The following is a 25,562-nucleotide window of genomic DNA, read 5'->3' on the forward strand; positions in this document are numbered from 1 at the left end:
AGTGCAGGCCAAATGACTTTTTTGCTTCAGAGGAGACACATGACACATGCGACACTCTCCTCAGTGGAATCTAACACAAGGACAAATTCTAGCAGCCCACACATTGCACTTTTGGTCTCTTTTAGCTGATGAATCAATACTACAGAATTGCTGTCTCTGGTTTCTGTGCTGGTAGTGCAGTGTCAAATAGATTGTCTTCATTCACCCCTGAGTACAAACCATTCAGGTTTTGGCATCACTTGCCTTTCCAGAATTTGAATCTACTTTTCAACATGACATTCTCCTGTCAGATGAAACCTCTGCTTGGGGTATGGCAACATCATGTCTGTCCAGCTCTGCCAGTAAGGACAGTCTTTCAAGTTTCTATAGAGCTAGAAGGAACAGGGAAAAGAAGTATTTAAAGTTTCCAGAAGATTAATTTCTTATGGTTTAATTTGGTACTTACTGTTTTGAAAGACTGGCAGAAAAAACATGGAAGGTACTTGTGCACAGGGGGTATTAATTGGACAGGGGCTGCAGGAAAGAACAGGTTATAAAGTCATCAGAGAAGTGACTGGTTTGTCAGGAATTTTTCTGGCAAGCAGGTGGATATTCTGCACTTCTCTCTACATCTCACTAGCTGAGTTAGATCACTCTGATGTGTAGTCACTGTTTAATATCATTGTGGAGTTGCACAGAGTGGAAAAGTATAGTGTTTCAAGGATTTTCATGGGTTTGTGCTGGCAGAGGCTACTTACTATGGGCATAGTAGAATATGTCAACTTTCTTTACAATTTTACTTCACTCTTGTTTTAGAACCATTCAGTTGGTAAATCAGACTGCAGGGAATTTATTTCTCATTATGACTTGAAGAAGAGTGTGACTGGTGAAAGGCCAGATGAGAATATTATGGAAAGCTCCTTTCAAGGTGAAGTCTCTCTAATATATATTTTTATACAATATAAATTTTATAGTGATAAAAATCATTAACTGTTTAATGATTTTTTCAATTTGGGTTCCTAAACTGTATCTTAAATTGAGACTTATGTAATCTGTAGAGTTTCTTCCTGCATTGAAGCAATTCTTTATAGGAACTTAGGTGACCATTCAAAAGTATTTTTTTTTCCTAGTGAAAACCTCATTGAATAAAAGTCTGAACATTAATAAGATAGGTATAACTCTGCTTGTGGCACAGCCACTGATGTCTGAAGATTTCACAGAGTACTTAGGATAGCACTGTAGGTATACAAGCATTTCAGAGAGAACTGGATGGCAGGATGAATTTTATTGAACTGTAAAAACCCTATAAGTCTAAGTTTTCCATTCCTGATAAGTTTGTCATCTGCGTGGCTTTGCGATAAGATTATTTAAAAACCTGCTCTGTGCAGAAGCTCTACAAAAGGTTGACTGTGCAAGGCTAAACGTGCTTATAGTTTGAACTGTGAATTTTTGGAAGCAATACTTTTCTTATAAAGATGAAAAGGGTGAATAATAAAACATCATTGGGACAAATGACAGTTTAAATGTGAGCTTATGGCACTCACTGTCAGGTGGGAAAAAGAGCAACACAAACCTAGTAGTAGTGACATCATCTGGAAAAATGGGTTGGAAATAGTTTTAGAAGAAAATATCACTGAATGAATACTACTTATTCAGCTAAAACATCAGAACTTTTTTAATTACTGCCAATTTTTAGATTCAACTGTGAGCCAATAAATCCTGATAGAAGACTATCTTCAGATCATCTATTTTTAGCGACCCCTTCTATATCATACAATATTATATTTTCCACTAACATTCTAGATCCTTTCACAGCACTTCTAAATAGAACCTATATGTTCAGATATACAGCAGCCAAAGACATTACTCAATTTTATTTTTTTTTAACCTTAAAGAGACTCAGTTTTAGTTTAATCTTAGGGGCAGGTGTCTACTTATGTTATCAAATGCAAATATGTGTTTGGTTCATATCTTCCATAAGTCAACAAGAATGGCAGTCACAAGGCAATGTCCTAGCCAACCTATAGGGCTGTCTTCAGGTGGAAAGAACAGTTCACACAAATTTTTCTAGATATCACAATGAAAAAAATATACACAGGTGTCACACTACGCAATACCATTACATTCCTTTCAGTTGTAATTCCAGCCAGGAAACATCAAGCTTCACCCTTGGAGAGACTCATAAATAGTTAAGTACCCTCTATCAACAGACGATAAAAGGGAAAAATAACCAATAAAACTACATAATGAACAACTACTGAGCAAACACAGCTATAGCACTCCGACACAGTGAAGTTATTGCCTAGGCTATTACAAGGATTTTACAGTAATATCATTTGATTTTCCAGCTTCACGGCAATTATATCAAAGGTCTCTTACTCTTTTGAGATGTGTATCATTGCTTTAAAATAAATTCTATTACGAAGTCCAAGGTGGAAAGGAGAAAGAACAAAAAGTTGTTCAAGGTCACAGATAACCATGTTCAATAGCTTATTTGCAATATTTTATCATCTTTTTTTAACTCCTGAAAGTCAAGTGATGTTATATTCTGGTTCCTACACATAGGATGCAGCTCAGTAAAACTTTTTTAATTTGTGTGCCACCATATATATAAGGAAAGCTCAAATTCTTGATTTTGGATGCAAATTGGAATTTGCACAGTTCAGGTTAAATTGACTTTGGCTTCATCTCACAACATCTGAAATCATACTGCAGTTCTCTGGTGTTTTTAGGACATAATTAGATAAATTCATAGATTAAGCTGCTCCTGGCAGTACTTGCTCTTCTGTGAATAGTGAACCAATTCCACAGCACATTGAAATACAAACTGTAGTTGCAATACCAAGTTGGCAATGAATCTTTGCCGTTGATTGTTGTGTGCCATATGGACCCACTTAAGCCTCTTCCATTTTTGGCTCTGGAAGAGAAGGCAGCCATTGTGGCCAGTCATGAGGTCAGTTTGGAAACCAAACGGCCCAGGTGCACAAACTTCAGCAGGGCCATCTGCATCCATGACTGAGTTTTTGGCTGCACTTATCCCTCCCATATTTAGACACGATATCTGCCTTCTTGCGTAACGCCACCATTCTCTGCTAAACAGAACCCTCCAAGTCTGTCCTGATTTCTGTTCTGATCACAAAATACACCCAGTATACTGCTAATTTCAGTGCCCTATTCTACTCTTATACTTCAAATATGAAAAGAGCTAGCATGCTTTTTTTTCCCCAGACTATTTCTGATATCACACAAAGTCCATAAAAGTTCAGATGAAAGTTCTTAAAAACTTGAATGTGGATGTTAACACTCACTTTTTAAAAAGTTTGATGCCAGCCACCAAGGAAAGCTGGGATACTCAGAGGAACGATTAGAAGTGTAATTATAATGATATTGATATTGCTACAACCTCTTACTTTATTCAAAATGGAAATTATTTATCCTTTGATACAAAATTCTTTAAAAGGCTAGATAGATGCACATTAATCAAGCTTATTTTGTGCTCAAGAGCATCACAGTTAACAAATATCTACTGGATATTTAAATTATATTTGCACTTCTTGCCACAACTCTGAGGCAGAAATAATTACACTGGTCTTTTATTTTTCACTGCAAAAAATACTATATAAGAAAAAAAGTATAAATTAGACACATTGAAAGGTTGCAACATTGTCTGAAGAGCAAGCAAAATATATTCTAAAGCAACTCATGCATTTCATATATGAATACAATTCTGCTGGTACATTTTTTGTTTGTCACTGTTAAAATATGACATCATGTTTAATCTTAAGTTTGGAGAAAGTACTGAAAGCACTTGTGCAAAATCCAGAGTCTGATCCACCACTGTTGTCATTCAACTTCTGTATTTTTCCTAACAGCGTGAAATGCAAAAATCAAGAAATAATGAAACAAGGTCACAATATTTAAGAAGAATTTGACAAAGTTGCTATTGAAAAAAGAAATATCTCATAAAACATATATACAAAGATGTATTAAAAGTCACATACAATAATTCTTCTATTCTTGTTATTCTAATCTATAGCATACTTCCAGTTTCATATTATGATTTGGTATATAAATCTTTGTCAGTTTTAAAATTAATTAAACAAATTCCTTCTTTATTCTGTGCAGGAGAAAATATATCTCAAATGCAATTCATTCTTGCCCTGTTTTCCTCTATCTTTTGTGCCAAACTCACAAAAACAAATTCTGTCACTCTGGTTATTTTTGTTGATGCAACACATGTGTACAGGACAAAGCATCTACAGAAAATCCTGCCTTGACTCAAATGAGACACCAATTATAGAACCAGGGAGCTTTGCATAAAGCATTTCAGGATGGTGTAAGTTGCACCAAAATGAAGTTCTGATAGCAAATGAAAATGTCAATGGGGAGTTTCATTGTAGTCAAAGTAGCTTTCCATTTTTAATTTCACTTCAGAAAAGGAAGCTGTTCAGAGTTATTTTGGAGTCTCTGCAGAAGTGGCCTTAACCTTATCCACAGGCCTTCAAAAAAGTCATGTTTTGTAGTCTGCTGCCTCCAAAAAAAAACCCTGCAAAAATGCTTTTCCTCCCAGGAAAGAAGTAAAATGAAGGTGACAGTCTGGAATACTAGTGAACTGGCAGTTATTTCACATTGAGTCTTTGTCAAATGACTGACAATACATTGCAGAAATATGTGAACAGTGGCAAACACACACAAGCCTTTGGAGAGCCCTAGAATTTATTTGTACATATTTTACACCAAGGATATGGAATAAATGCATCCAGAAAATTATTTAAAATTGTAGACACACATGCTGCACTCTGATTGGCATTTCAATAATGCCTAGGAAATACAGGTTTCTTTGCTTGATTTTTGTGTGTGGATTCTGCCTCATTTTAGTAATGAGCTGTTCAATTCCATCCTGTGCATCTCAGAGCACTCCTACAAAGATTACAGTGTTGCTGTTTAAGCTTCATTCTTTACAATGTCATTTAAGTGCAGCAGTTACCTATTCAGTGTCTTGTATGGACTGCACATAAGTTTCTGTAACTGTATGTGTGTATCCTGGTTAGATTTTTTTCCCTTTTGTACTAATAAACACATAGAAACCAGAAACTATTAATCATTCCACAATACTAAAGAACTTCTAAATGTCTCCCTTGTATTGTGCCAGAAAACCCAACAAGAATTTTTAATGTGATTATCAATATGTAACAATACTGATAGAGAAGCAGGGATCCCAGCCAGCACAATTTCTCCAGCATAGCACACAAATGTCAGAGACCTCTCCTATGCTGCATCCATGAAGATGTGTGTGATGGCCACACCATGCCTACAATACCAGTCCTGCCAGCAGATACTGGCTAGGAGCCAAAATCACAGCCTGTTCTCTAATGAGAAGAGATATGATAAGAGAAACCATAATGAACACCAAACATACTGACATAAATCATTACAAATGCAATGCAAGTGCCTTCGAGTTGTTCATTCTGTTTACTGCCATGGTTTTCAAGTAAGCCCTCTTGAATCCACCAATTTCACACTGACTTCAGACACATCTGGAACTACTATATTGTATATTTGTAAAAGCAGAGATCACCAAAGTACTACTGCTGCATTAACATTTCCTCAAAAACTAAATAAATAAGCAAAACACTTTACAGAATACCTGACAGTGTGCTATAGTTACAGCCATGAGGCTTCTTCTTTTCTCTGTTAACCAAGTAATCAGCTAGGAAATCTGTTTTTGCCTCCCCACACAACATGGACATCTACCTGACTTTCCTGTACCAAGCTATTCAGAAAAACAAAATTTCTGTTTAAAGATAAAAAGGAAAGATCAGCTTATAATATAAATAATCTTTGTCATGTTTTTGACAAATTTGCATTTTCCAAGTCACTACAATGCCCCTTTGAGTATTTCAGGCTTATCTATAATTGGGAAAACATAGATAAACATCAAGTTGCTCTAAAGATTCATAATCTCAGAATTAATATGGTATATTTGCAAATGTTCATGTGAAGATGAATTTTTCTATATTAAATGCAAACCTGTGAGAAATTACAATGAAATAACATGTAAATTTAGCTTTAAACTACTTACAAAGACAGAACTGTATTTAATCACATATATCAAAATAAAAGAGATTGACATGTTCTTAATCAGAGCAAATATATAACAAGCTTAAAGGAAATCTCTCTACATCAGACTCTATAAAAGGATATGTCAGCACAAATGTAAAGGACTTTGGATTTTGAGATAAACCAGCCTTGAACAATAATCTTCTGATAAATCTCAAATTCCAGATGGTCTTTGTGGGTTTCAGACAGCAGCTGTATTCAGAGAGCATCATGATGAGGAATCTGGCTTATTTTAAACAGTAAATGTAGCAAGTGATACTGTTTTGATATTACTTAAAATAGTATCTAGCATATATATATTTTTAAGAGAACCACTTGCTCTCTTGTGAGAACATATCACAATATCCTTCCTTAGCTCTCAATTTCTGCATGTAGGCATTTGTTAAGCACTGCAATATTTTAAAAGGGATTTTGGAATTTATCTAGCCTTCCACAAATATACAAAATACAATCTGCCACTTTACTACCTTTGGGATAATGTTACAGCTAAAAAGTGCTTTTAATCCAAATGCAAATCTCCAAATGTTCTTATACTAAAAGAATGTGTTCAATTTTTTTACACAAATTCTTAATTAATTTGGCTTCTTGATATTATAAAGCTATAGAAGATCAGCTACATAAAAATGAGATGTCAAATCTCTCCCATACATCAGGCATAATGCTATTTTCATTGTATCTTTACAAGACATCAAATATGTTAATATTTATGGAGTATACACCAAGGAATAGTGCTAGAATTAATAAATAATAAAGCTAATATTTTTTTCAAAAATAAATCATCAGATATCTCATTATAAACTGGATGTCTTCCATTGTAGATTATTTAGTACAGCAATAAATAACAGGAGAGCACAGTGCTGATGGAATCATATTTCATTATTTAAAATATCTTGCTACTCATATAAGAACGTGTTCTTTTATGTTCAAACTCATGTAAATAGAACTGGTTTAGTATTGTGGGTACTTTCAAACAAATATAAGTTAGGTTACCTGTAGCATGCCAGGTAGAGATTCCTGAGCAGATGTACAGAACATGTACCATTTCTCAAAGGCACTGTGGAGTCATCCTTGGCTGTGACTCTGGCAAGATGTTGCTCAAGGAAGTTCAGCCCATTGTTTCTATTGTCTGACAATAACAGGATTCTTCCAATTTAAGCAATATGTTATCTTACAGGTTTAACCTTGCCTTCTGACTCTCACCTGTAAAACAATCAATAATAGACAAGAGTTTGAGTAGTGGGGTTTTATGCAACAATTAATTAGCACATTATTAGGTTACAACTTTATAGAGGTGTTGCATAAAATTTTGTGGCACCCAATGACTCACCACCTAAGAATATGGTGCATAATGACACTGGAATTCAGGACACTTAATAAGTTTGTCTCCATTCTGTGTATCCAGTCTCATGATTCAGTTCTGCAAAATGAATTGGATTTCAACCCAGGGAGTCTACATGGGTACTCGGTATTCTGAGACGTGCTGGAGGAGTGGCTCCTTCTCTCTAGAGCTGGGATTTTCAAAGTGTGCTACAGAAAGCAGGCTGAGTTCTCAGTGCAGCTCAGAGGGAACTGAGGCTGAACTCCTTCGACCCCTTCATTTGTAAAATCACAGCCTATTCTCCTTGACCTGGGCCACGTCTTCATTCTCTTTCTAATCTATGCTTGGTATGTATTGGACAAGTGTTAATGAACCCATAGTAACATAATTAAGAAAATGTTGCTATGGATCATTGTAATTCAGTTTCAGACACTGACAATGAAATATAAATACAATGTTAAAAGAACAACTTGCTGCCAAGCATAATGGAAATAGGAATATCAATATGTGTTAATGATTAAAACTCCAGAACTTTCAAAAGTAACTCACAGCTCTATTGCTTTATTTTCTAACATCTCTCTTTCTATGGAGTTCCTAGTCTATACACAGTATATGACTACAAGATTTACATATGATTTTAGTAAATCACTAAGCCCATTCTGCTACTGAATTTCTCAATATGTGATTTAATGAGCCAGTTTTATAGCAAAAGCACATTAAAAAAAGATAAGCCCAGACAGCATTTTCAGCCTGCAACAGATAATTTAACACTGTATTGTTTAGCTTTCTGTGTCTACACCTAAGTCACAAGGTGATGATTTGTTTAAACATTAGGAGTTTAGATATGTACTGATCAAATATTATCTAAGAAAATCTTAAAGTGAAGTGGCATAGAGCTTGATGTTTAATTGATTAATTTACCTTATAAGTCAGGGTATTATGATACTACAAACTAAAATGAAGTGGAAATCATAAACTGAATTATCTAGCAGGTGGATTCCATTAGGTTTCTACATCTTCAAATTTAAAATCCTGGTAACAAACCCAATAGTTTTACAGATAGTAAACTAGCACCTAGCCAGTAGGAAAGTCATAGAATGTTATTTACTTCAATGGCCATTGGTTTCTATAGTGCTGTGATTATTTACCCAGGAAAGTTCTCTGAAATCTACAAAATAACTCTGTTTATCTTTACATCAGCATTTACTAGGTTAAGATTTGGCCTTTTTAGAATCATAATAACACTGTTGAAATTAGGAAAAAATCATATTTATTCTGAATTTTAATGCTATTATTATACAGAGGAGCCAAGCTTCTATATCCAAGAAAAAAAACTCTAATCCAATTTTACATTTACAGTAAAGGAACAACTCCTGATAGATTTTTATTTCCACGCTCCTAGAGGTGCCCAATATCCCTATTATTGTTCTACACAGTCTTCTTCTCAATAACTCTCGCAGTGAGCAGCTCTCTGGTCGGGGAATGAGAAACACAGTGAGAACATCGGGGAACCAGAAGAGAAATGAACAGAGTATAAACAGAAGTAAGCATTTTGCTTATTCTGCTGCTGCTTTAAGCTGCAAACCATGCAATCACAGGAACTTCCAGAAGTACTTTGAAAGCTCAGTAAGATAACAAAAGGGGCCCATAAATATGGCTCGGAGCTGCTTTCTATTTTCATCTTTCCTTTATTTGCCATTGGACACAACCCAGCAGAGTGACAATGCAAAATATTGATTCCCACATTTAGAAGCTGGATCTGGCTTTTAGGATCTATAGTTTCTGTATCTTTCCACATTTGAGGCTCAGAGTTTTCTACTGAAACAAAGTCCACAGGAGAAAGCACAATTCCTTATTGTGACGGATATGATATCTGCCTGTCTTACAAGAGTCAAAGAAAGCATTTGAACCCTATCCTGCAAAGAATTAGATGTACCTATGCACATGAAGAGCCCCACTGAAATTAACAGAGGAGACAAAACACAAAATTACAGGAATAAATGTTGTGGGACTGGGATTTTGAGTATTATACATCTGCTCTTTCCCAAAAGATGAGATGAAGTATATCATCTTTTCCACCTGCACACTGTGTGAAAATGGAGCTCAAGGGAGCATGCATTCTAAAAAGACAAATAACAACACCTACAAGATGCCATTCCTGAGAAATATTTTTTAAAGTTATCCAGAAGTTCCCCTATGACCTCATGGGGAACACCTACAGATCACCAATACACAATACAAAGAAAAAATGTATAATAAACTCTCATTTAATATATATATATATATATATATATATGTACACAGTGCCTACAGATACTACAGAAGAAAATGACAATTTTTTTTCTTGATTTTGTTACCAGAAAGAGGCTATTTTGTGCATTTTATATTTGGGCTTTTTTATCTAAAAATTCTGTGTGTTTATCCAAGGTAAATATGCACACATTAATAACATAAGAACACGGACATTGTTTGGGATTAAATTAAAACCATTTGCCTTATGCATGCTCATTTCCTTTTTTACTACTCAATTCCCCTATGATGCCATCTGATCACTTCTTTAATGTCCCCTGTGCTTTTGCCTTAGCAATCTTGCCTGCTAGGCCATTCCACACGTTTGTGATTCTCGGCATGAAAAAAATGCTTCCCGACATCTGTTCTGATTTTGTTTCTCTTTAATTTCCATTTATGCTTCCTTATCCTAACATCTGTGTCATTGTGCAAACGGTAATTCAGATTGACGTTATCTGTGCCATTTAAGATTTTACATTCCCCAGCTAAAAGCTACTCATAACCATGTAGTGCTTTTGTACTTCTTATTGATAGTTAGCTTAGCAACGTTGCCTGGTTCTAATTCATGTTTTAGGTTATACTTCAGCTTTGCTGTAGTTTTTTAATTCTGTTTTCAAGCACGTTTCTTCCAAGCTGAGGGTTAGCACTGTACTCAGTGGGCCATTTTCAGCTCATAGGTGTTTCCCACAGCTGCTGTATAAGAAAGGAAGTTGAATTTGGCCCAATAAGTTTAATGGGGGTATCAAGAGGACTGTACATTATGCTAATTTCTGCCGTGGGCTATAAGTGTACCTTTGTTGTCTCTACAAGTCTGGGAGTTAAAAGACTTTTCAACTGTTTCTCTCAAAGGCTTATAGGGGTTGGAGCATCAAATCATACTCAGTAAATATTACATAAATAATTTCCCCCTTCTCTGTCCAAACAGATAGAGAGGCAAGAAGGATATTGAAATTACTCTTTCTATTTCTCCCAAGTCAACAAAAGGATCTGGGACTATTTTTTCTGCACCTTTAAATCCCTAAGACTGAGTATGTCTTTCACTTGTCCTCAAAGAAAAGATTAATTCCAAGAGATGAGCTGTCAGAACACAGACTCACAACAAGCACAGCAATTACCAGCAAGTTTAACAGCAATTAGCAGAGCCCATTTTATATGGTTGGCATCTATGAGCTAAAACTGGACTATTTCTAACACTAGAAAATACAGAGAAGTAAAGTGATATAGCAGCTGACCATGGAGTGTGGAGTAAGGACTCCTGCTGGAGAACATAAAACAACTATTGATCCCTTTTTCATGGTAATAAAGAGGTACTGTTCATACAGAGCCCTGTCTCAAGTCACAGCAAAGCTTTACTCTTTTGCTTCCAAAATATGAAATTACATTATAGGAAATTATTGAGAATTATAAATATTTTGGATATTTATTCACCTTACTTATTCTTGGCTATTGACAACCTAAAGGTGGTACTGAATCATGAAAGTGGTTGAAAGGTTCAAACAATAATTGTCAGCACTTAACCCATACATAAACTCCCATCAATGTATAAGTTTTTTAAAGGAGAATTTCTGAAGAGATTGAAAAGATTATTCTATTTAATTCCACCATGGTAACAGAGTGTTTTGGAAAATACACCTAGTTACCAAGAAGATCTGAGCATGTTTGAGGTTTCCTAAAAAATTCTTTTTCTTTTCACATATGAGCAGAATGTACACTTAAAATTATTATTCAATACATTTCCTATACAGTAAGAAAATAAAAACAGTCAGTTTCAGTGTACTTGGAAAGGGTATGTGTTCTGCCTAACTAGGTTACCTAGGGTTTCTTAAATGAAAAACTGTGCCCATCACTCAAAAACTGTTTATTCTACAAGGTAAAAGAGAAGATAAAGGTGACATTAATCTTATTTCATAAAGGATTACCTTGATTCATTCATCTGAAAGAAGTAATGGGTTTTGAAATACCCAAATATGATCCAGCTTATATCTCTAGAATATATCCAATGAGAGAAAAGAGACCAAAATCACAAGATACTGTGCAAGTAAACATGGTGGAAGCATGTATGAATCCATGTAGGAGGGGAGACTGATTTTAAAAATGAGGAATTCAAGAAGTAACTTGTCACCTAAAACATGTTTCATGTCAAAGACCTACACTTTGTAACCAGCAAAAAACTGCATTTTGAGCACACTAATGGGGAAGGTGGAAAAGGAAGGAGCTGATACCAATATCTGTTTCAATTAAAGGCGAGGAGTGAAGAATTTTCACATATAATTTACAGGCAGGGCAGAGTCCTTTCGTCTTAACAGGGTTTGCCAACAGTAAACATGGCATTCTAATAATGCGTAATAAATTCTACAAAAGCTGAAGAGTGTGAAGGTTTTAACATTACTCACTACCTTCTCAAGTAAAATGAGAATTATTTTACATCATGTCTTTTAGGTTGCTTATTTTAGGCAGGAAAAAAGGCATTTTTTGAAAGTGCTTGATATTCTGGAATGCAATAGCAATTCCTGTACTTCCAAGTAATGCTTCCTGTCTTACAAAGCAGGCCTGGGTTACTGACCCTGCTCTAACTAAGCTTCTTCCCTGATTAAAAGGCAAGTTTCTTTCATGGTTATATCATTTTAAAACCTATTCAGATGTGATAACATTTTTGCTCCTGTATCTTGGCAACATGATTTATTCCGTTAACACTGAGTGTTACAGTCTGAAAAAGCAGTACCATCTGGGTGGAATTAATAGCCTACCCAGAAAAATAAATGAGAATGGTCTGCTATAATTAACATGTAGGTAAAGTATATTTAACAGATTATTATAATTAATATATCAGTTACTGATTTCATGCTAAACAGAATTGTGAACACAAGATATTAAGATTAGTTACCCTTTCTGTATATGCCTAGTAAAAATTCAATAGAAGAATAGATCCAAAGAATCAATAAAATTGACCTTAACCTTAAGAAATTTTAAGCAAAAAGAGACAACATAGGGTATTATGAAGTAACAGTAGAAAATTACTCATTTCATGAATTCTGAATTAACACCTGTAAAACTCAAATATGACCTGAAACAAAACCAATCCCTGCTCAAATGCTTGAGAGATTAATTTAAACACTGTTAAAAGCATCCATCTGTGTAGGGCACAGGGCAGACCTGGTCCTTAAAGCTGTCTTTGAATTACATAAAATGTAAGATACAACAGAAAGTCAACAAACGAGATGTGGATTTGATCAAAATGTCATAAAGCATTATCAGCCACACTGTGTTTTGTTGGTAAGCTTTTCATAAGACACAAATGTTGGTTTGGTTTTCACAGGCTACTGGAGATCCATGGGTTTTTTAGCAGCTTCCTCAACCTCTGCATTCCAATGACAAAGATCAACCTTTTTGCTACCCCACACAAAGCACTTACTTTTCTTCAAGGTCCTAGATGTCTTTTCATTTGAACTGATATGGCATCACTAAGAGATATCAGATAAATAATAACACATTCACAATCCCTATGGTGTGCACCTCTTTCTTTCTTAGTTAACAAATCCAGAAACTTGCACAGAATTGAAGATCAGTGCATGAAACCCATTCTTTGCACAGAAATTTAATAGTTTTTTTTTTAAAGAAAATATTTCCAACTGCCCACTCCTCAATTCCCCCCACCCCTTGCATAATTAGGGCTTTTGTATCTCCAATTACCTTTAAATTCATGTTATTATAAATCTTGTTTATTACTGAAAAGACTAAGGGTCATTTGAAAGTGGTGTTGGGCATTTTGCAAATGAAGTATGCAGGAGAATTCATTCCAAAGGCTTGCAATTTAACAGAGAAGACAAAGAAAAGATGAAGGAGGGAAATTAAATTCAAATGCAGTTAGAGAGTCAGGGGAATTCCCTTCTTTTCTCCTGACTTTCACTTTATGGACAGATGCAAAAGTTAAATGCACTATAACAGTAATATTTTAAACACATTTGGCATGACAAAATCATGAACCACTTACAAACAAGGCTATAAATAATAACAGAAACCTAAACCAGCCACACTATTTGGCACATGGGTCTCTTTGAATATAATGAAATAAAATTGATGTTAATTAGGTTAATTTTTTTTTAATTCAGATAATGTTGTCAAGGAAGGGGGAAACCCAAAACATTAATTGGCATAACTTTCTACTTGTGGAATTCCAAAATTCTTACTGCACATCAATTGATTATGGAAAATGCTGAACACAAGACTGGCACGTGGATCACAGGGAACATTTGGAACTTGCAGAATTCCACAGTTAAGTAGCTGAAGTAGAATGCTACAGTATTCTACAGTAATTGTTACCATTTAAATAATTACTTTAGCTGATTAGTGTAGAATAGGAAGCAAAAATCAGCCAAAGAGATAATTACAGGCATGGCAGAAAAAGTTTCAGAAGCGTCCATGTAGAAATTAAGATGAAGAGCATCACTTTGCATTCCTTTCCTCATTCATGTCAACTACAATGCTGCTGCTAACATTCTCCAAGGCTTTAATTTCCAACTCCAAGATATATTCCAAAGTAATTATGTTCCCAGCTCAATCAAATTTGCATTCTAATGCAAAATGTTAGCAGTATTGTCACATGGTATTATGTCAACAGATTATGATATTAAAGTTCTGCAAATTTTGCCTCAACATTACTGAAGCAGCTATTAGGATTTCTGAGAAATCAAAAATGGTTTAGGATTTATGTCTTACTCTGGAATGTCTGTTATTAGTCTCTGACACAATTCTAAACTAGCTGGATCTCCATTCTGTTCCAAAGCCCTAAATCCATAATTCTGTAACACACCCAGGCTCTTATGAGTTAGTAGGTAATATACAGTCATGCCTAAGAGAAAATCAGCCTGGATCACTGGGAATTGTTCTTGTGCATTCCAGAAGCATGCTAGTGCTGCTAACAATTAGCACTGGATTTCTCATTTTATCTATAGGAGAAAAAATTATGGAAATGTTTTTAAAAATTCTTTAGAATTCTTTTATTTTGCGTGTTTACAAAATCACTTTTGTTAATTGGAACATAGAAGTTGGCATAAATGACCTAAATTATTATTTTTAGTTGTCTTGATATATAAAAGCTACCAGAAACGTTTTATAAGAATACCACTTTGACACTGATTTGGACATGACCACACTGGGACTGCTGTAACAGAGAGTAACCATCATATGAGAGAGAGTAACCATCATCTCTTAACGTATCAGAGAGTAACCATCATCTCTTAACATACACAGGCTGGAAGAGAAGGGAAGAAAGGTCATATCTGACAGGAGTAAGATTCAAGGGTTTGGGTGAACAGTTTTTATCAAAAAAAAAAGGCAAGAAGGAACTGACACAAAAGTTCTCAGTAGCAAAGTGAAAATAAGAGGAAACAGAAGCATAGACTTTTTTTTTTTTTTTAACAGAATGTAAATGTCTTCGTTGGAATAATGCATATGGAAAATAGTTAAAAGGCAAAGAACAGCTACACAACCATTCCCTGTGGTAAAGAAATGTAAAGAAAGTTCAAAACATTCCACAATATCATTATAAGTGTCTAAGTATTCTCTTTTGTAAGTCAACTAATTTACCTGCAGGAAAGATACATGCATATTCTGGTATGAAATGCCTTTCAGCAGCCCTGCATAGTGTCTTTCGCACTACATCATAAATTAGATACAGGCACTTAACTAGTTTTTATAAAACTAAAACGTATAACAACATTGCTGCTACACAGGCAACGATCCAGAAGTGAAAAAGTTGTATTTTGTCATTATATGAATTCTCATTGTAAATAATTTATTTCTGCAATTAAAGCATTTCCAGAAATTTTAAGGCTTTTTTTTATACCAGGTCTTATTTTCCATTCATAAGAAAGAGAATAGATAGGTAATATTTCCAACAGTTATTTTCTTTTAGAAAGAAACATCGAGAGGCATATTCCTGGTCTCAAAGGAATCCTTAGCCGAAACTCAGCTATCTTAACCTGACAACTTGATACAGGTCAGCTGTATTTGTCCACCATCAACATCAGCTAAAGAAGCATTATTCTAATCCAAGAACAGAAATGTTGATGTTACAATATGATCCATAAAACACACTAAAACAAGGTATGATATAACTGGCATTTACGTTAGAGGAGTCACAATAGTCCCCATACTGGAATTGAAGCCCTGCTGGAGGAAAGGTAATGCACATCTAATGAAAATAACATTTATTCTTGAAAATACATCAATCTAAGTAAAAGTAGAAAAGAGCAGATGAACACAAAAAGGAAGCAAATGATAACAATGAAAGATAAGAGAAGCAGCATGATAAACTTAGGTCACAGCACACAGCCTACTGAAGTACCATGAGCTCATCAAGAGCTTAGGCAGGCTTTGGTTAAGGACCACCAAGTTTTATGACATTATTTTAACCACTGGAGGGCTCTTGTATTTTTTCCACAAATACCTTGGTAAAGAATCAACATGGTAAATGTTCTTGTTAATAGGGAGTCCCTAGTTGCTACATAACCAGCATGCCTGTGCAATTTCATGCAAATCAAATTCAATTTACAATGCTTTTACTTCATCTGCAATTAAAAGTTGAAAAAAGGAAAGAAAAAAAAATCCTCTCAAGTAGAGGCTATCTATTTCTTCATAAATAGGACACCTTTTCAGAGGCTGTCTTTTGTATAAAGTGGTAGAGATGAGATCTGTGCAAAACACAAAAGGAATAAAGTATCAGTGCTCGGTATTGTGAGGGCATTGCCCAGATTCCCTGTCAAGTCTCAGTTCTGTACAGGCAATAATAACCATTACTGGGCTTTTTGGGTTTCAGTCACTGCTGTGACTCTCAATACAATGAATACAACACAAAAAAACATTTTAAAACTGCTGATAAAACCCCTTTCTTTTTCCACCTTTGAAAAAGTGTTGGGAGAGTTTCTGACAAAAGAAGGAAGTAATTTCAATGAAAGGGATAATGGGAAGTATATTGAATGAGAAAGAGGATGGAGGGCAGGAAATGCAACAATAAAGTTTAATTAAATTAAAGAACAAGCTCCAGCAGTGAAGTATATGCTGGATTTTTTTTTTTTTTTTTGTCTAAGAACTGACAGAAAAAGTTTAACATAGGTTATTGAAGATAAAAAATATAACCATTGCATATAATATAGAATATACTGATCTTTGATTCAAAAGGTAATGCTCCACTGAATATCTCCTCTTATTTTTAATAATTTACTTTCTGTAACATAGTTGAGGAAACCAAAAGGCTTGTGATACATGGAGGATCTAAACCAGCATCCTCGCAGAGATACTTCTTTCAGGTCATGGAAACCAATCAATGTCAGAAAGAATAAGGAGGTACCATTATGGGTACCATAACTTAAAACAGGTATTTGAAATGATAGATCCTGCCAAAATCAAAAGCCACTTCAAACCATATCCTGCTTTTTCAACCAGAGACCTCATTAATCTGATCATTTCAGTTCCTCCAGATCTAAAGGCAGGTGGGGAGGAAGGAGTTAAATAGCTAGAATAACTGAATGACATCACTAGTCACCTTACATATTAGAAATTCAAGTATATTAAAAAATTATCACAAAGTTTAGGATCAAGACCCCTACAGCTTCCACCCAAAAATGTTCCTTTGCACCTTAAATTTTAAGACCAATACCCCCATTGCTGCAATAGTGGCACAACAGGATTGTGTCCTTACATTCCACTATCATGCACTGCTTTAGAGGGAAGCTAGAGGTACAGATCCCTATGAAACCCACCAAGTTTCATACACTTTCCCCTTTTCAGTTGTGTGATTTTCCCCACATGGTGTGAAAGAAAAGTTCTTAAACTCCTTGTGATTCTGTGATTACAACATAACTTGCATTAGCCATGCTAAAACCAACACATAAAACAACTGCAAGCAGAATCACACAGAAGTGGTAGAATAAGAGCTGGTAGGATACTCCCTGGGACATGGACTTACCACCATAAAATGAAAAAAAACCCAACCAAAGTAAAACCCTCCTGAGTTCTCAGAGCCCAGGACTCCTGGGACTGAGCCCAGCAAACACTGCCCAGCAGAGGAACAGGTACAAGTCACACTCGGTACCCAGGACTAAGGGGCACAGAAGCAAACCGGAACCTCTACCAGCCTTGCCTGTCTCCTCGTGGGATTTACAGCAGGAGAGCTGCATTGCCAGTTGCCTGGCAATAGCTAAAAGCTCAGAAACAACCTAGCTGCAATTGGATTTTGAAATTGACTGAAGAATTTTTTTTCTTGTATATTTTAAATCTCATATTTAAATCAATTGACATACCAAGACTATCTGTTATAAAAGGGGATGGTTTTAAGATATGAGCATGGTTCTGGCTTCCTTTTCTTGACATTGTCCAAATTTGATTACCTTCATTTCAGTAGCAGTTAACAGTACAGTATTTTAGCCAGCATTCTGGGACAAGCACTTAATGTACTTAATTGCTGGTAAAAAAAAAAGTAACATTATAATTGAGAACAGAGAATATCACAGACTATGTTTACAATGCACCTGACACAGAAAATGGGTATTTTGTAGGAATAATGATTAATTCATAAATATATATGTGATCTACTGTCACTGTTTCCACTGAAACCAAAGCAGTGCTACTGACAGAAAGATTCCCATACTGTGGTTAGAAAAGGTAAAAAAAAAACCCCTCCAAAACAGCTGTTAAGAGATTATTCCATATAGTAGATCAATCCTCTTTCACACATGGCTTTTTTACAACTTCTTCATTACTTTCCTTCATAGCAGAAGTATAACATTAACAAAACCCTATAGAGCTATAGACCCCCTTTAGGAGCATATTGCCTACACTCACTGTTTACAAATAGTAAAATTTTGGGGGTGTTTTCCAGTGTAGTTTACATTTGGGATAATATTTTATATATTCACAAACACATATGCCTATATCTATGTGAGATATATATAGGTATATCTATATATCTATAATTTCAATAATACTTTGGCAGACAATTTCATAACAATGGTAAATGGCGCTTGAACTGAAAATAGCTTTTATCTTTGATTGTCAAACTATGAAGTTGTCTTACGCTAAGTATTTTTCCTTGAAGGAATAATGTAAAGTGACTGAATAATAGAAGCCTAACATGTTGCAAAGGACATAAAAATTATCCTATAGAATTGAAAGCATCTTGAACACTATAGAATCTAGGAGCCATAAAGGAATATGGGGACAACATTGTACAAGAAGTTCACAAAATATCCTGTCACCAACTGGATGTCACTGTTGAATTTAAAAAAAAAAGTATCCATTCTGTACCTCATCATCAGGTTTCTAAAAAAAGTATATTTAGTCATATTTGTAACTCCTCTGATGAAAAATAAACCCAAGAATATATATATATTTTTAAGCTTGCGATACCAACTTTTTATTATTGATCGTGCTGTTTTTTCTCTGGCTTCCCACACAACCTGAGAGCAATGGTAGTCAGAGCTTTCAGCTGTGCTTTGGGTTAAACACCATCTCCATCTCCTTTCTTTTGCTGGTTTTGTCTGAGGTAGAGTTAATTTTTTCCCAGTTGCTGGTTTAGGGCTGTGTTCTGTATGTGTGCTGAACACCAGGATGATAATACAGAGATGTTTTTGTTATTGCTGAGCAGGGCTCACAAGAAGCCAAGGCTTTGCTGCTCCTTGTACAGCCAAGACAGGTGACCCCAGCTGACCAAAGGGATATTCCAGACCATGTGATGTCATACACTAGGTACAAAGCAGGAGGAAGAAGGAGAAAGAGGATATTTGGGTGATGGTGTTTGTCTTCCCAAGTCGCCGCTCCCCAGGATGGGGCCCTGCTCTCCTGGAGATGGCTGAACACCTGCCTGCCCATGGGAAGGGATGATTTCATTCCTTGTCTCGTTTTGCTTTGCTTGTGTGGATGGCTTCTGCTTTCCCTATTAAACTGTCCTTATCTCAACCCACAAGTCTGCCAGCTTCTACCCTTCAGAGTCTCCCTCCTATCCCGCTGGTGGGGGAAGGAAGGAGAGGCTGCCTGGGCTTGGCTTGGCCTTGCTTGGCGTTAGACCACCTCTTGTCACCATTTGAAGAAATTAACTCCACTTCTGAAAATAAACTGTTCCGCTAAGATGTGGAAGCTGATTATTCTATGTTGTATAAAAGTCTCTGAAATCAGAGAACCTCCCACTGGCTACCCACTATCAAATCCATGGGTGTACCCAGAGCACTGGCACAACACACAGCAGGATCATCCTGTGACTCAAGAGGGAACAGCTGCCTCAGTGGGCACTGCAACTTTCAGGTTAGCTCAAGCATTCCCATAGCATTTCTGCTTCCCAGCATGTTAGTTCTGTCCAGTCTGCCGTGTGTGGTATTTATTTATTTTAAACCTGATGTGATTTGCTATCTTTTCTAACACAAAAGGGCTGATCAATGTTCCCCACTACTAACTCTAAGCTATCAGATCCAAAAAATTCCGTTTCCATTGACAGCTTAAATTCATGTGATCATAACAGCAGTGCTAACCACTAAAAAATAACAGGAGCACTTCACCAAAGGCCTAAACACTATTTGATAAGAATTGAGGTATTTCAAAGCTACTCTCAATAACCTTGGCATTACTTTCAAGAGTAGATGTCTTCTGCTCCTTCTCCTCGAGACTCAGGGAGCTAATTGCAGTCCTTCAAGAGAAGTCTTTTATAACAGGGGTTAGTGTTTCAATCAGGATTCTAAGTTTTACTATGGTTTCCTGAAATAGAATGTATGTATTGCATTTTATATGAAATTGAGGGTTAGAAGTTAGAAAAAAATCTATAACTTTCGTTCAGTTCACTTAGATCATTCCCATTTAACAGGACCAGTGCCATCTTGTAGAATAAAAACATAGTGCTGAAACATCACTCTGTGCAAATGCAGCTTTTAAAAAACATTTGAAGTTTTTAAAGGCTTCTAATAAGTATACTCAAAAATGTTCCAGAAGTGTTGGAGGCTATGAGAAACTGACTTATTCAAAAGACTTACAACATGCCAAAATTGTTAGCATATGATTAAATTGTAATACCTCTCCTTTTTCCTGTATTACCATGAGACTCTTTTAATTAGGATCCCTGGTTTCTTAAAGTAGATTAATTAGATAATCTATTTTCTAGGCTCTAGAAAAACCTTTTTTACAGACATGCTGCATTAGATCAAACCGACCTCCTCACTGCCAGGAGAAACAAATACAAGCAAGGATCACAAAAATAAGTATTATCTTCTAAACTTGAATAGTGTTCAAGTACAGAAGAGTTGTGATAAAATAAATTGAGTGTTTTAATGTGTATGAATATGTAATATTTATATTTAATGACCTACTCTTATAAATTATAAATGTACTTTAAACATGCATATCATGATAGCCCATTATTAACTATAACTATTTTGTCAGGCAGTAATTTGCATTTAATAATTTCAGTCATTTTGTCATTCAGACTTTGTCTTTTCCCCTTTGAGTTCTTTTACTCCTCTGTTCCTCTGGGCTTAGGTTACTTTTTCAACACAGCAAACTGTTGGGATATAATGGTTAAATAATGTGAAATTGCACTGATGCCAGTGAAATAAAAGCGAGTTTTACAAAACCAAGTTCCTTCCCTGAACATAATAACAGTAAATTTCTAGTGTCCTGTAGTGCAATATCCATTAGATTTATTATGTTGCAATTCCCAATCCCACTAGTTCTGCCTGAGGGTGAGTATATTACATTTCATCACAGTTTCATTTTCTCCTACAGATGAGAAATGGGAATGCTATTGCAGTTATGTAGAATGCATGTGTTAAATCTGATCTCTAATAAAATCAAACACATCACAACTCACAGCACTTTAGCACAGTGTCGGCAAAATGAAACACCATCTGTCATCATGTAGAGACTGCCTTATTGTAACACAAAATCAAACTGCTCAGTGTGAACATTGTTATTTAATAAATGGGTAAATGGAAACTGATCATTATGATCTTATTTATTTTAAATGACTGGTTAAAGCTACAAAAAAATGCATTATAACTTATCAATTAGATGTATGGACATTACACTAACACCAAGAGCAAACATCCATAAGCCAAGCCAAAATTTTAAATGCCTTCAATGAAAGAGTGAGATAAATATGCGAGACACACACTTACAACAAAGACCTACCAAAATTTAGGCTAAGGATAGAAACTGATGAAACAAAAATTCACTGTCTGCACTCATGAGACAAAACCAGCTGAATGCTATGTTGTTAAAGAATAGCTACTTGTAGCAAAAAAAGCAAACATGATGCTCTGATCTGAATGAATTACAAGGATAAAGGTTAGTCATCATTCCAACAAAAGCTGCATTCCTAAGAGCTTCTTCTTGAGCCATTTTAACACATACCAGAGTGAAGAACGATGCAACATATTTGCTGTTAGTATGAATTAATTGCCTTAAAGAAAAAAGCATTCATCAACTAAACTGTTCCTTTCTATTGACAACAACAGATAAAACAAGTTTTCAGGTTTATAATTACAAGAACCTAGATTTGACAATTTAAATGCCAGCTTCTAGTTATATAGGTTACTTTTGCTATTATAACAAAAACCTAAGTCATTTATCTTCAGAAAGGATCTTCACACAATGAATATGTAGTTTTCAAAGAGCTATTACTGTATCTGCAGAGACAATAACATGTGCTGACAAAATCTTAATAGTCCCATTGCCCTCATATCATATTTAAAGGACCCATGAGCCTGGTAAGATGTCAACAGAAGTATCCAATGCAGCAGCACTGACACTCTGTGATGTCTAAGGGAGCAAACAGAATGCCAGTAAAATCTCACATGTTTATGAATGTGAGAATTTCCTCCATTTCACCAATATTGTATCATGACTTGAACACCCATTAGCATTTCAGCACAAATGCCCCATGCTATGAATTCATTTATGATTATTTTGCTTATTGTATTGGCCTCAGAGGTTATTACATATAACTTAAATTCATCATAGAAGCTATCTGTTCAGTTTCAGTTTTCTTCAAGGCTTTTCTTTAAACATTTAAAAGAAATGTTCACCTTAAGAAAAAAGAAACAAAAAAATTATCCCTCATTCCAAACATGCAATTATTTTTCATCTGGCTAATTTATAAACCTAGTAGGTAAAATGGATGCAGACAATTAATAAAACCTCTTTATTTTTACAGTACAAATTGGGTCTGAGTTCTATTTTATGTTCCATTGATTTGGATGACACATATGATTATTTTAAAAATGACAGACTAATATATATAGCCTTAAATAAAATTCTCAACATTTGGGACATTAAACATCAGGGCACTTATTTCTTCTTTTATTTGCCTTGTTTTTCTTGGGTCTTGAAACACCAACGGTTGACACAGAGAAATACCTACTAGACAAGACCCCAATAAAACACAGGCACCAAGTGGTAAAATAAAAACAGTAAGTGTCCTTTATCCTGCTAATTCTCAAGGCACTGAGGGAGAGAGTCATTTACCTACCACCGAAATGCAGGCACTTGCAGTGAGAAGCACAGCAGCTGTTTAAGAGCCGCATTAACGCCGCTCAGCAGTGCGGGACAGGCGGCCAGGAGAACACCCTATTGAGATGAAAGTGGAAAGAGAAATTACAAAATCTAACCATAATTACCAGGGCTGGATTAGGGCCAGGAAACAGTCACTACAGCATCTTGAATAACCACAATAATTCTGCAACTTGGTTTTATAGCTCAGCCAGGAGATGGCATCTCAATCAGCACTGAGCTCTCTAATGCCGTATTGGGACACTGCTTTTAGTGCAGAGCAAAAGGGAAATTAAGGATGGAGTACCAGCTTTATGTGTAGTTGTCATGGCTCTTGTTGCCTGAAATTAGATCTTGAACATTAATTTAACATAGAGTTTTTGTGTTGATTATATCAGATTAGGAAGTTATACAATTGTATATGAGGCTTTTGAGAACACTGAAATATTCTGCACACAGGGAACACTGATATACTTTCCATATGTGCTTCATTTATTAAAGCACTTATACAAGGGAGCCCTTAGAGAAGGAACATCTTTCCAGAGAGACTCTGGAGGTTTGGTTGCAAGGAAGTTACATATGCTTCTCTTTTTAATGAGATTTAAAGTATCGTGCATTTTATTTTTCCTACATTTAGGATATTCACCATTATTTGCCTTATTTTGTACTTCATTTTGCATTTCTAGCATGTAATCTCTCTGTGTACAGAACAGCTTTTGTAAAGAATTCCCTGAGAAATTCCAGAGAGGCTACCTTTCACAGCTTTTCCTCAAACAAAAAAAAAAAAAAAAAACCCAGCTCATACAGCTTTTTCCTTTATTGACATGTCTGCTGCAGGCATTCATTCATCAAAAATTTGTTTCCACCAACTGGAAAAAGAATTAATCTTGGCCTGTACTACAGTAACTATCAGTGGGGATACTGTGTGCCTTCTATACAGTCTCTTCAATTTTTATAAAACGAGAATCCAGCTAGCTTTATTTTCAGAAGAGATGTTTAAGTCTGCCTCTTCTATTTTTCTGAAAATTACTGATGTAGTGTTTAAAGAGAGATTTTGTAAAAACAAATCATTCAACTCTTCTTACCTTTAAACTTTAAATAAAGGCACGGCCATTAAACAAAAGAAATTATAAACTGATGTAGTTTTAACTGCCCATCTTACAAAAGCAAATCATTATGTAAATGCACTACACAGCCAACTTTTTACATGGCCTTTCTTCATTTACATAATAAGAGATGCTAATCAAAGGTCAAAAAATGGTAGCAGACGTTTCTGCTGAAATTAGAGACTGATAAGGCAAATTATGACATTAGTTTTTGTTTAAGAAACTGGTTTGAACTGCAAATAGTTTTCAGAACTGTATATTTAATATGTATAAAAAATGATGGGATGTGCTTTTCACCAGCTTCTTGTACCAGTATTTAATTGTGCTTGCAGTGCAAACAGAAACAAATACAACTACTTCAGTATTATAATTAAACACAACTCAACAAGTATGAAAATAGTAGTTGATGAGTTGTAGTAGATCTCCAAACCCCTGTAGTATGGCCATAAGTATCACTTATCTCTTCTGTGCAGTGGTTCCTATCCTTCTCCACATTTCCCAAAGAAATTTCAATTTCCGCTTTCTCTCCATTTCCTACAGAGGCTATAAAGTATGCACCCATGTTGTTAAACTATGATTCATGTCTAGTCACAAATATCTAAAAGCCAAGTGAAATTTCTGTAACAGGGGCAGAAAGAACCATGATAAGTTTTGGTTTGCTGGTTTTGGGGAGGTGGGTTTTCCCCCCACAGAAGCCCTCAGCTTTCCTTTCAATTTGAGCACACAGCAATGTGCTTGGACACTGCTGCTGTCTAAAGCACAACATCCTTCTGATACCAAGCTAAGGTATAAACCAGGATACAATCAGAAAAGTACAAACTAAAACGTATCTTGTGGTATTAGAACTTTTGAAGTTTAAAGAAAATTTTGCCAAAATTTTGCCACTCCAATATTCAGCCTTGGCATTTTAGTATGTTGCTATTTCTGCCTGCGTAACAAACACAAGGAAAACTTATTTATGGCTCCTGCCATCACAAACGGTTTCCGATTTAGAACTTCCCAGTGGCAGCAGGAGACAATTCAAATTCTATAAGCATTCACAGAAACATCAACCAACCACTACATCATGTTATTTCTTTGCACAAGCCAGTTTCTTTTTAATTTTAAACCATATTGTTAGAATAAAATTTAAATTACAATAGCAACTGCTGTCATTGCTTTTCATCCTGTTAATGTTTCCAAAGCTCACTCTCAGTAACTTTGGTATTTGCTCTGTTACATGC

At 35.4% G+C, this 25,562-nt stretch overlaps 1 long non-coding RNA gene across 1 annotated transcript in view; it reads right to left on the bottom strand.

The window, feature by feature from the left end:
- The window catches only part of LOC115496753 (uncharacterized), a 79,212-nt gene extending 55,277 nt beyond the window's left edge, over positions 1–23,935 (bottom strand). Inside the window, exons 1-2 of the long non-coding RNA XR_012057793.1 lie at positions 23,214–23,935; positions 7,090–7,299 (exon numbers count right to left, since the gene is read on the bottom strand). This is a non-coding gene — a long non-coding RNA (uncharacterized lncRNA). The remainder of the gene's footprint in view (positions 1–7,089; positions 7,300–23,213) is intronic.
- Positions 23,936–25,562: the final 1,627 nt, after the last annotated feature.

The sequence above is a fragment of the Taeniopygia guttata genome, chromosome 11, assembly GCF_048771995.1.
Source record: "Taeniopygia guttata chromosome 11, bTaeGut7.mat, whole genome shotgun sequence".
In the NCBI taxonomy this organism is placed as follows: domain Eukaryota; kingdom Metazoa; phylum Chordata; class Aves; order Passeriformes; family Estrildidae; genus Taeniopygia; species Taeniopygia guttata.